Source organism: Schistocerca americana, chromosome 8 (assembly GCF_021461395.2).
Source record: "Schistocerca americana isolate TAMUIC-IGC-003095 chromosome 8, iqSchAmer2.1, whole genome shotgun sequence".
Taxonomy (NCBI): domain Eukaryota; kingdom Metazoa; phylum Arthropoda; class Insecta; order Orthoptera; family Acrididae; genus Schistocerca; species Schistocerca americana.
In genome coordinates this window covers 138862231-138875833 of record NC_060126.1, presented here as the reverse complement: position 1 = coordinate 138875833, position 13603 = coordinate 138862231, and the positions used below count along the sequence as shown (strand labels likewise).

Genomic DNA, 13603 nt, shown 5'->3' with positions numbered 1-13603 from the left:
TAAAGATAACTGTTCCATGTTAGTGATGCTTCCTTTAAGCCATATAACGATCTGCCTAACCTCAAAACCAAACCTATCATGTCACACAGTTCTTCAGTCACTCCTGCAAGAATAACCACGTATATTTCCTTCTTGAGTAATCCATGAAGAAAAGCGTTGGCGACATCAAATTGTTCGAGAACCAGTACTTGCTGGGTTGCAATAAACAGCAATATTCTAACAGTTGCAAGTCGGGATACTGGTGCATATGTTTTCTCGTAGTCCGTTCCCTATTTCTGCGAACATCTTTTATCTTGTTTTCCTTCATAGAGTCAGTTTCAGCCAGTACAGCTTTATACCAGTATTCATTGTCTACACGAGCTGCCGTTTCCTTGTAGCTTTTCGCTACGTTATTGGCAAATGATTCTGCATTTAGTGCAAGAGCAAAGTAGTTATCCAGCTATTTATGAGGGTTCCTCTTCCTGGAAGAACATCGAACAGTTGTTGTTTCGGTTTCCTCTTCGTCACTGGTCAGTTCTGGTGTGGGAAATCTTTCATGCCCCACATCATTTGAGTTAAAATTTTCGGCAAATTCTCCTTCATTTTCGTCTTGGTGTTCCTTCTCTCATGATTCCTGTATAGCTTCAGGAATCCAGTCTTCAATCGGTGTGCTATTAAAGTCAAAACTTCCTTCATTGGAAATAGTATTCCCTCTTGTAGCCATTTTTCCTTTGTCAGGACAGTAGCCAGTAAAGTCACATTTCAAAGACTTGTTATCAAATTTCCCTGTTTAAATTCCTTTGTACCAGTAGATAAGCAATACATCCAGACACTCTCAGTTTATTCGAGTTAGGCTTCCCGTTGTACCACAAAGCTGTAGGAACCTTTCTTTCTAAAGCCGCTGTAGGGCTTCTCTTAGGTGGGTATAAGATAGTACGAACAGCTTCTGACCAGAACGTCTTAATTTACACCGAAATATCCGACAGGGAGCTTTCTCAATAAAAGTTCTGTTCATTCGCTGTGAGACACTAATTTGCTGAGGAGTATATCTGATTGTAAACTCAAACTGTATTACTTTTTCTTCACAAAATTGCTTTAACTCGTTCAAAATGTATTCGCGACCACTGTTGCAGAGCAATCTACTGATCTTAAAACTGAAATGAGCTGTAGCCATGCAGTGAAACACCTTCAGGTAGCAAGTTTCCTCCGACTTCGATTCCAATGCCTAGACCACTGTGAAATGAGTAAAGTAGTCGATGAACGTGAGCACACACTTCTTTCTAGCGAATGATTCCGGTGAGGTTGGCCACTGAGATAGCTGTGGATCAAGTCAAGAGGTCTGGCGACAAGTTTCGTAGTGTGATTTCACGGCAGTTGTGATTGTTTTCCTTCGACGTAATCTGAGAATCGTTCCCTGGTGATTGCTGAAGTGGCTAATTCCATACCATTGACCTGTGATTGGAGGCGCTTGATGCTGTCATAGCTCAAATGGCCTAATCTGCTGTGCCACAGTTTAAAGTTAGTTTCAGTTGAAGCAACTGACAAGGCTTTACGTTGCAAAAAAATTTAAAAAATATAGCTAAGATTCATTCCTATCTGCAACGATGATAGTTTCTTTCATTTTTAAATCAGACTTCGAACTTTTTCAAACGTTGTACTAAAACACTCATTTCCAGTTTTCTAACTCACAGCAAATTATAATTAAGGTCAGGCACGCATAAAACACATTTAATCGTTATGTCAATTTCCTTTCCTTTTGCAACACTAGTCACTATTTTCTCCTTTCGCTTTAGCCTCATGAAACGTGCCTAATTTAGCTACCAGTTAATCAAGCATTCTGTTGCTGCCAAGTCCAAGAACCAATTTATTTTGTTCGCTGATTGGTCCTGATTTGATGCTGCAAAACAAAAACCATCTTCCTGTTTGATGTCAGCCATTATCACTGAGTTGCTGGTTTCTGAGTTCTTGTTTGAAAATTAACTGTGCAGTTAACCCTTTTGTAACCACGCTTTCCACAATTTCTTTCGACGACTCTCTTCCACTTTGAATCTTCATCCAGTAGCCTATTCTCCACGAAGCTCAGCATCAAGTCTTTCATTGAGAGAATTTCGGTTGCAGTAAACACTGTATTGTATTCCCCAGGCATTGTTAACAGTGGATGGCACACGATGTCTAATTTACCGATAGTATCTCCAGTCAAAAATAAATTTCAAATCAGTTTATCAAACTTTAGGAAGTGACCAATTAGAACAGCATTTGGTACATTAAATTTTATGGGAAACAATTGTTTTCTCAACATAAGTTGACTAGAAGTTTCTTTTCTTTCAAACGTATTGCACAGAGATGTCCATAAATCAAAAGAGGTTACCTTATCTTTCGTATATTACAAATGACTGTCGACAATGTGTTGAATGAGATGAGACTTACGTTTCCGATCTTGTTCAGCTAATTTAGTCGATCGCGTTCCTTTGCGACACGCTGCGTTTTCCCCTCTCCGTACGCATTCTACCTTTGTGGCATAATTCGTGACGTAATGCACTTGCACAAATGTTAAGAGTTCCAGAACCTCGAGAAGGTTTCCATCCTGAATTTCCAGTTACTGGCATTTGTTCCATTGAATAAAGGCATGAGATATTTTTCCACTTCAGTTGCCATCTGGAAAAACTAAGGTAAGAGTCAGCTAGTGGTCAAGTATTTTATTACAAATTCCATTTTGAAACAATCCTGGGCCCATTAGCTGATAAATTTTCGGTTTCTCAGACTTAAATAACACTCACAAAATGTTAAAGCTGTTGTTATTTTGTTTTATTAAATCGAAAAAATAACTCAAACAACTGAGCAACGGAGAACGGTAACAAATGTGTGTATTTGAAGTGGCTTAACGTGAGTTACAGGTATAATCATGAAACTTAAATACCTGCAATGGCTTTTCGGTTTGTAATTAGAATATTGCTACGAACTCTGAATCACCTGAAACTCTGTAACCCGAACTATTCACAGATTAAAACCATGCGAAATACTGTCGTTGAAGTTGCTGTCCTCACAAGTCCGGATGCTGGCGATATCTCTCTCGTATCTCACACACCCAATAATCCCAACATATATACCTATTCATTTTAAGCTACTTTTGTTTACAATCAAGGTTTCTTTTGCTACTGAACTAGGCTGAACGTGAGAGACAGGTGGGAAGAGGAGGTGGTTTGAGATGGAGGAGGAAATGAGCACAGAGATGGGGAAATAGAAAATGGACGAAGAGGGGGTGGGAGAAGGTAATGGACAGAAAATGGAGGAGGAGGAGGAGGAGACGTTGGACAAAGAAAGGGAGCCGGAGGAGATGGAGTGATAGAAGTGGGGCCATGAAAATTAGAACGTACGTCCAATTCCCATAAATTTTTAGCAACTTCGGAGTACTCCCAGGTGCACTGTTTAGGCAAAAAATTTTCTTTACTTGCACAGATCGATTTCAAAGAACACCACTGTATAGCTAAATACATTGTTGATCTCTTTGCTTTCTTGTCGTGTTTTCAGTAAGGTGTGTTTTGAGCCGATGTGGCCTTCAGTCGGATACTTTTATAGGAAAGTTTTTTGAATTCCAGATTTTTTTGTGTTTTGATGTGTCCTTCAAAACGAAGTATTAAAAGATGGATATAATCATGGGTACAAGTTTCGCATCAAATCGTTTCTGAAGTTGATGCACAACTACGGTCACAATCCTGCATCTCTCCTCTTCAGACAGGAAACATATAAAGTAGTTCTGGACCTACTGTGCCAATGATAGACATCAGGAAAACGATAATGAAGGGGCAAGCAACTTTTGTTAATTAACCACATAACGTTAATTCTCCACTCTTTTGTACTCTCAAGGTACTGAGAATTTTTATGCAGTTCACATCACTGTTCACCATTGAGGTTCGCTGCATAATTTGAAATACTGTTTTTATCTTATCGCACAAGAGTGTGTTAGAAGCGCCATCTTGAAAATATGTACATCTGTAGCTGCAACGTGTCCCCTTGCTGCACCCACCGATATTTCGCCAAGACTGTGACCCCCGACTCAGGGATCTGCTTTTAGCAAGGTGGTCTGTGACATCACTGTTATCGCGAAAACAATTATACGTCAGAAATACAGAGTGTCTTTTGACTCAAATTAACTTTCATATCTTTTTACGGTAATAGGCCAGTTAAATGCGTAATTCAGAGTATTAGGAGTCTCAAACAAATCGTATTTAAAAATGCTGACAGGGGGATGGGCAGGCTGCAAACATAAAAAGACCGGAAATCCAATGTGAAAGGCCAAAACAAAAATCAGACAGAATGGTATTATGATGTATATCAAACGATTCCGTTTCATCACAGGACTACGAAGAAGAAATTGTATTTTGCTTAGGCTGCAGTGTTAATTAATAGTAGTTTTAATTAATAGTAGTTAAAATATCGTCAGTCAAGTAAAACCTGTTGCCAGAGTATATGTATTTTAACTTAATGCCTAGATTTAAATCCCTTAATTTGTCTAAAAGGCAGTCGAAGAAAAATGTGAAAATTAAGACAAGCATGATCGAATTAGTTCATGGACAATAGCCCTCACGAATTGTGAACACGAGGTGGTTCTGAGTTGCAATATATGTACGTATGTTAGACATAATCTTTAAACAGGAAAATTTGAACCACATAAAGAGAGCTGATATAATTAATATAAGTAAAATGTCTAGTATGAACAGAGAATTTCAATCAATCTTATGTTGTTTTTTTTTGCATAAAATATTAAAGTATGGGTATAAAGGAATTTTCATCTGAAGCAATCGACGCCTTACAAAAGATTTCGACTGACTAAAATCGCGGATAATTCAACAATCTCACAACCAGTCACTATTATCATTGCTGTCTCTGTACTACTATCTTAAAAATCGTTCTATCTTAAATTTTTGTTCTTGTATTGTTCTTCATCGCTGTAGTGAAATGTTACAGACATTTTATAATCCAACTTGTGAATGATTATAAATGTAGTACTATCCGCCTGCACGACATAAAATTACAATTTAGATGTTTATTTGTAGAAATATGTAAGATATGATCAATCAACGAGGGATATGTAGGCGTAGTGGATACAGAGTCAAGTAATTTAGTACTTGCCTAAGATGCCAAAACACCTACAGCTAGCCATGATGAGGCAGAGATTTGATGCATAACCGATTTTAGAGTCATTGAAGTAAAAGGCGGAATCGCTATCCAAATAATGATAATCCTACGAACAGATGATTCAACAGTGGCAGGAATACTGGAAACATTTGATGAATACTTCGTTATGCATATCGTGAGTATGTAAAAAAACTTCTATTAGCCGTCAGATTCACACTTTCTCATTATAGGCAAGAGATTAAATGTTGTAATGTTAGGATACTGTTCTCGGCTATTGCACACGTCACGGGGTAGGGGCTACCTGTTGTGTTGTCTGAAGAATTGGGTGCCAAAGTAAGGTTGGCACCTAGCAACGAAGCAAAAGAAGATTAAGTGAACTAATATTTTGAGTATTATCGTTCCAACCAATCTCCTCCCGAACCAACCCAAAGGACCTGCTGTTATGTCGACGAGTGTGTTTTCGCACAGCACAACACTTCTTACGGGATCCTGATTAATAAATTTTAGAATTACGAAGCCCACTTACAGATTAATGACTGAAGTTTATTAGTGTTTATTTGTGATCCCCAATAAACACATGGAAGATGTAATCTCTCTGTTCCACTAAATTCGAATGAACTAATTACTGAAATACGTGAGAGTGCCATAGGTCTGGGCCATGGCTTTTCCTGATCCATATCACTGATCTGTTTGCTAAATGTGCCAGACGACTCAAAATTTTTCTCTCCGAAGGCGTCAGAAACGTTGCTGTTCAAATGGTTCAAATGACTCTGAGCACTATGGGACTTAACATCTGAGGTCATCAGTACCCTAGAACTTAGAACTACTTAAACCTAACTAACCTAAGGACAGCAACACACATCCACGCCCGACGCAGGATTCGAACCTGCGACCGTAGCGGTCGCGCAATTCCAGACTGAAGCGTCTAGAACCGCTCGGCCACTCCGGCCGGAAAACGTTACTGTAAAAAGATGTGGAATGTAATGTACATATTGTAGCTACTTAGTAGTAGGGTAGTCAGTAACACCAGGCTGTAGCTTTCAAAAAACGCATTAACACTTAACTGTTACAAAACACAACGAATACAGTTACTGACATGGAACTCGTGTAAAAGCGAAATTTCATTGTTCATACCGTCACTGAGGTCGACCATTTTAAATTCTTTGTATTGAGGACAGATGGCAGGCTTTCTTGAAAATACCACTTTCAGTATCTTGTGCAGAAACTGAAGGCTGCTATCTTCAGCATAAGAATGAACTCCACTTGTCTGACACTGAAAGCAGAAGACTTGCTTACTTTCTCTCCATTATCCGGTATGGTGTTACGTTTTTGGGCATCTCCGTACACTCATTAAAATTTTGTTATGCATATAAGTGCGGTTGGACTGGTTTGTGGTGTCAGTTTGGCAACTCCGTGTAGGCAATTGCCCAGATGTCTCGGAAGTCTAGCTCTGCCATCGCTGATTATGCATTATATCACGCGATATGTTTGTCAACAGTACTGATTCATTCAGAAGAGCTTAAAACATTCATGAGGTGAACGTTGGACGGTAAAACGATATACCCTTGGATTACATTTCCTTACAGGAAGGAGTGTTCAGTACAGCAGATTTCTTTTTCAGCAGGTTACCAAATGAATTGAAGAAGTTAGTGCTAGGTCCAAATTATCCAGACTGAAAGACATCCTTATGACGCATTCCTATTCTCTACAGGATTTTCTCACAGAACTTGTGAAATTTTCTCTGTAATACATCGTTATTATTACTTGCATCTTTCTCACAATTGTTTTCGTGTTTTATTAATTCTCTGGCCGGCCGCGGTGGCCATGCGGTTCTAGGCGCTTCAGTCCGGAACCGTGGGAGTACTACGGTCGCAGGTTCGAATCCTGCCTCGGGCATGGATGTGTGTGATGTCCTTAGGTTAGTTAGGTTTCAGTAGTTTTAAGTTCTAGGGGACTGATGACCTAAGATGTTAAGTCCCATAGTGCTCAGAGCCATTTGAACCATATTAATTCTCTTTTATCAATTTTCTAATCAGTATTCTGTTAACTATGTACTATCTCTTCCCATAGCGAAGTAGCTTCGCCTCGCATGGTCCAAGGAAAAATAAATTTAAAATATCAATCATACACCTTGAAAGTCTCTTCGGGTTTGCTGCCGGATCCTAAAAACAACTTGACTCGATATTTCGGCAATCCAACTGGTCGCCATCTTCAGGAAAAAGCTGCTTCTGCTGATGAGTCCCGCTGAGAACGCACGCCAGGTTGCAAATCGACATCCTATATAGGCCACCGTTTAGTACACGGCGCACGCGCCGCCCAGCACGGTTTCTGCCTTCCACGACAGGGAGGTGGCGCCGCCCTTAATGAAACACTGCTGGCAACGATATATCGCATTCAAGGCCGCATCGAATAACGTTCAGTTTTGATGCGAGATGATACAGGATTCCACGTCTTGCTAAGAGGAAACCCATTGCCTCTGTTGATTAAATTATCTGCCAACCTAATTTCAATCGCCTCTTTATAGACACTGTTCCAAAAACCAGAAATGTTGGCAACTACCACAGTTTCATCAAATTTCATACTGTGTCCCTCATTTAGGCAGTGTTCTGCTACTGCCGATTTTTCCGGCTGTTGTAGCCTCGTATGACGGTGATGTTCCACACACCTGTCATGCACCGTGCAAATTGAACGGACAATGTAAGCTTTCCCACATTGACCCGGAATTTTGTACACATCGGGTTTCCTAAGCCACAAATCACTTTCACAGAGCCGAGTAGTGCCCTAATCTTAGAAGTTAGACGGAACACACTCTTAATGTTAAAATTCCTTCACATTCGTCCAGCCTTAAACGATAAGCCTCCAGCACAAGGAAGAAAGGCCACAGATCTATGTTCCTCTTCATACACCGCCGGAGATGGTCCAAACTCCATAGGCCGACGAATCTGCTTCCCGGTGTATCCATTTTCCTTAAAAACAGCCATCAAATTCTCAAGTTCTTGGGTTAAGCTTCTGCGTCGGAAATGGCATATGCTCTCCGTACCGAAGTCCTAAGGACGCCACTGCGTTGGTGTGGTGGATGACAACTCTTAGGATGCAGATACCAATCTCTGTGTGTCGGCTTTCGGTGAACACTGTGTCCCAAATTACCATTTGGTTTTTTATAAACCATAACGTCTAAAAATGGAAGCATCCCATCATTTTCAACCTCCATAGTAAATTTGATACGGGGATGAAGACAGTTGAGGGACACAGTAAGAAATTTGATGAAACTGTGGCAGTTGCCAACATTTCCGGTTTTTGGAACAGTGTCTATAAAGAGGCGATTGAAATTAGGTTGGCAGATAATTTAATCAACAGAGGCAATGGGTTTCCTCTTAGCAAGACGTGGAATCCTGTATCATCTCGCATCAAAACTGAACGTTCTTCGGTGCGGCCTTGATTGCGATACATCGTTGCCAGCAGTGTTTCACTAAGGCGGCGCCACATCCCTGTCTTGGAAGGCAGAAACCGTGATGGGCGGCGCGTGCGCAGTGTACTAAACGGTGGCCTATATAGGATGTCGATTTGCAACCTGGCGTGCGTTCTCAGCGGGACTCATCAGCAGAAGCAGCTTTTTCCTGAAGATGGCAACCAGTTGAATCGCCGAAATATCGAGTCAAGTCGATTTTAGGATCCAGCGGCAAACCCGAAGAGACTTTCAAGACTTATTACGCCGGGAAAGCCTACGTTATCACATCGCTCATACACGTATGTGCAGACAGGTGAACACAATTTTCACGCTGTACATTACCCAGCCGCTGGTTGTCTTCCGCAGAGACATTTTGGATGTTTGTAATTCCTCCTCCTTCGAAAGCGTGAATTACACGATTTAAAAGATGTTCCATATTTTGAACATCACTGTACTTACAGAAAGGATCATTTGCCATATCCCATTTCGTTTAAAAACTGTACAACGACCCATTCCAGTCCTTATTCTGTTGAATCTTGTCCAGATTCTTACTGGAAGCTCAAAAGCAGGAGATTGATTGGTAACGTCAGCAATAAAGGATCAATTCTGGACTAGTATTACTTGGCCAGTGCAAAAATAAGTTAATTACTTTTGAATATATTGTGGGAGTATGCAGTGATCAGTGTTATTACAAATATTTACTATCAAAACCAGTCTTGATCACAAATTATTTATTCCGGTGACCGGTTTCGATCATAACTGTGGTCATCTTCAAAAACCAATGAGTAAGAACCTCCTCTGATTAACCACCAGAAGGAGGTTCTTACTCATTGGTCTGAAGATGACCACAGTTGTGGTCGAAGCCGGTCACCAGAATAAATAATTTGTGATCAAGGCTGTTTTTGATAGTAAATATTTCCAAAAATAAATTAATGCCACAACGTTGTACAGAAGTCTGTATCACTTGCGCAGAGTGACACCTGTATGGAGAGGAAATGTGAAGTAGGATACACCGGCTTGTCCACCGCTACTTACGACATACAGAGGGGGTACGCCAAAACCCATTTCCTGCATAAAGTTCTTTGTCTTCGCACCAGCCCGTAGTGTGCCTGGCTTTCTTTCAGAGTTCAGTACGGTACTTCAGTTGACCTCCGACTGACAAGTAGTGTTCCGTGTTTTAGTGCTGAGATAATGAAGTTCACCGAGACCAACAGAGGGAAGCTTTCGTTGAGTTACATCGGGCATGGTGGACTAAACAAACATGCAAGAAGTGACTTGTTGGCGTTGTATAAATATAAACACAGTTTCAATAGAAGGTAGTCGTGTTCGTATTCCAAATGAAGCAGAAAATGAAGTGTAAAAACATTCTGTCAGAGCAAAGAAGCGGCAGTTTCATCAGTTTACGTTAAAGAAATAGTGAAGCTCTTCAATCGTGGCTAACCGACCGGGGTAGCGCAGTGGCAAGCACACTGGACTCGCATTCGGGACGATGATGTTTCAAACCCGCTTCTGGCCATCCTGATTTACGTTTTCCGTTATTTCCCTAAATCGTTTAAGTCAAATGCCGGGATGGTTCCTCGGAGAGGGCACGGCCGCTTCCCTTCTGCTTACTTCCCTAATTCGAGCTTGTGCTCCATCTCTAGTGACCTCGTTATCGACGGGACGTTAAACACTAATCTCCTCCTTCCTCAATGGCAACAACCTTGCCGCAGTGAATACACCGGTTCCCGTGAGATCACCGCAGTTAAGCTCTGTCGGGCGTGGTCGGAACTGGGATGGGTGACCATCCAGGCCGCCATGCGCTGTTGTCATTTTTCATGATGCACTCAGCCTTGTGATGCCAATTGAGGAGCTACTCGATCGAATAGTAGCGGCTTCGGTCAAGAATATCATCATAATGACCGGGAAAGCGGTGTGCTCACCCCACGGCCCTCCTATCCGCATCCTCCACTGAGGATGACACGGCTGTCGGATGGTCCCGGTAGGCCTCTCTTGGCCTGAAGACGGAGTGCTCCTTCCTCAGTCGAGGCTACGACTTAGTAACTTCGTTACCATCACCCACAAGTGCGAAACCATCGTTACATCTCTGCCTCGTGATGACTGCGTGTTGTGTGATGTCCTTAGGTTAGTTAGGTTTAAGTAGTTTTAAGTTCTAGGGGACTGATGACCATAGATGTTAAGTCCCATAGTGCTCAGAGCCATTATTTTGAAAATACATGGTAACTACACAATATCCCACCAATTCTGGGAGAAAATTCTTCCAAGAAAGTAATTTATTGATGAACGATGGTAGCAGTTTTTTACTTTCAGATGATAACAAGAGACCGAATGAATGAATACTGGTGTTTTCCAACAAAAAGGGAAAAACGTGGTTCTCAAAGTAGGAATCATTCTTTGTGGATGGAACGTTCAATAGCTCGAGCAAGCCCTGGGTTGTTCTTTATACTTCAAGTCAACCTTAACAGTTTTCGGGAGGAAACACATACCATTCCACTTGTTCCCGTTTTCCTGCGGGATGAAAAGCGAGAAACATGTGAACTAACGTGCCTGAATGGAACTCTGCATCTGTGACGATGGACTTTGAAATTGCTGCCGTCCAAGCAACAAATAATTTGTTTGGTTGCAGCTATCATGTTAATCAATGTTTGTGGAAACAAGTTCACTGTTGCGGCCTCATTCAAGCCCACAAGGAAAACTTGGGAATACGCTGTCACATAAGAACGTGTTCTGCTCTGTCGCATCTTCCCATGGAAATGTTGGATAATGGTTGGGTGCGTATTCAGGAGAGCACGCTTGAAAACCAAAAGTTTCAGGACTTTTATGACTATTTTGTGGACCAGTGGCTCGATAACGAACGTACACCAAGAGACGTGTGGAAGTGCAATGGAAGGTGCCACGCACTAATAACGTGTCAGAAGGAAGAAACCAAAGAATAAACACAATGATATTAAAAATTCATCCGTATGTTTACTTATTAGTCAAAATTTTTCGAGAAGATGCAGAATACCACGGCCACCAATTTTACCGAGTAATTTTAAACTGTGATGGGCAAAAAAGAAAAATGTCAATTATGAAGGCTGACGAAACGATTGGAAAGGCTCTAAAGAAACTTCAAACTGACAGGAACTGAAAATCTTTCTGGCTTGTGTGGCCTGTGGACATTATTTACATTGATGAAGAAAACGTCATAATCATTGAAAAATTTGTACATATTGAAAATTAGTTTAATGTAATGACTGTCAATATCGTAAATGTTGTAAATAAATTCAATATGGGACGAAAAGAGACTGTCTCCTTGTGGCTTTCCCTGGAAACGACTTGAAGTCGACTAAATCTCTTTTGAAATTTGTAAAATATTCCCTAAAGAAGGCTGACAACACTGTCTCAAAGACCAAGCCTTATAAATCTTTGCTGCGGAAACACAGGCAAATGTCCTGCAGTTAAGTCTATATTTTCTCCCTCCGTTAGAGGATGAGTAAACCAGCATGACACTGGCAAAGTCAAAGTAAATTATCATAAAAAATCACTTGTCGCAGTTTTGCCACCTCTCAACGTATGTGTCAACTAATTTCTAGTAGTACATGTCGCAGACTACAACAGGCCTGTTGAGGAAGCGCTAGGCTAGCAAGACTGCTCACGTTCGCTCGCCACCTGGGTTGAGGCGATCAGGCGTGACATACGCAGCACGGCCGACTGGTAACGCAGGTCGAATGAAAACAATGTGCTGCCTTCTGAGGAATGACGGTAATTAGCTTCGGCGTTACCTTACCTACGAACATGCACTATACAAGGCGTAGTGCTTAAGGGGGGGAGTCCACCCAAAAATTTAACTTTTCTTCTACCTTTCCTTTTCTAATTTAATAATTTTTATCATTAGCAAAATAACCTATACAGCCGTCGGTCTCCGACTGTGTAGAACACGTCTGTACTCTTCACCAACACCAGCCACGTAAATAAACAGTTCTGCACATCAAGATGATGGTCTGAACCATCTAAACGCGCAGTGGCAAAATAAACACAGAAACCGTTTTATTTGTATCGCCGGTAACAACCAGATTTTAAAACCGTGTCTATTATGTATGAACAACCAAGTTTTTAAATTCATAACTTCATTGGTTTTTGAGTTTTGAGTATGTAATATCATTTTAATGGTATTCTAGAAAACCAACTTTTGGTACTCACACCACAATTTTTAAATGGTAGATTTTGTAGGTACAGTCGCAAGTCATTGTTCGACACTTCTGTGTTTTCATTTCATGAAAAATATTAATAATTTGTTTTCCGTGTTTATCTTAAATGTTAGCTTTAAATTTTCTTTACTCATCGGTACATGTGACGATAAAATAAACAAATTACATTTTCGATAACATTGGTGCACAGAAGTATGCAAACACATGAAGACTTCATCCTGCAAAATATTTCATTCAGATTCATTAACATTTATGGTAAAAAAGCTCGCACTGAGTTTAGAAAAACAAAATTATATTAAAATGGATTGTAACATTTTATCTAAAAATGAATTTACTGGGGACGCATACCCATTAAAATTCATCAGCAGCATAACATTTTTCCTTCCTACTCACATAAGACTTCTTTTTATAATTTGAAGATCATGGAAGCCTTTTTCTTGAAGTTTAAGAATAACAATCTGCTCACAGTATTCTTGAGGAGGTGCAGTGGTTGCGATATTTGGCTGTAAGCCATTGCCAATTTCCTTGGAGCTTATTGGCTGTACTGAACAGGACTTCAGTGTATTCCCAAGATTTATATTTACACAGTCAACAGGCCAAGTAATTGATATTCAACGACTGGCTGTCAATTTCTTCGCTTCAGTTTTCCTGGAAATCTTGCAACTTGTTTTCCCAGTTTGAGTTTATGTCAAGTTCGGAGTGAAGATTGTTCCGTTTGATGGTGGCAGAAATAAAATATTATCTCAGGCATCTTTCTGTGTGCCACAGCCCTTTATACAGTCTGTATTTCAAACATTTATTAGACGTACTTCTAATTCTAACACAGCCAAATCGTTTCGGAATCTAATAG

At 40.5% G+C, this 13603-nt stretch overlaps 1 pseudogene; it reads left to right on the top strand.

The window, feature by feature from the left end:
• The first annotated feature begins 10256 nt into the window (after window positions 1–10256).
• LOC124546360 lies at window positions 10257–10374 on the top strand (annotated as a pseudogene).
• The last annotated feature ends 3229 nt before the right edge of the window (window positions 10375–13603 follow it).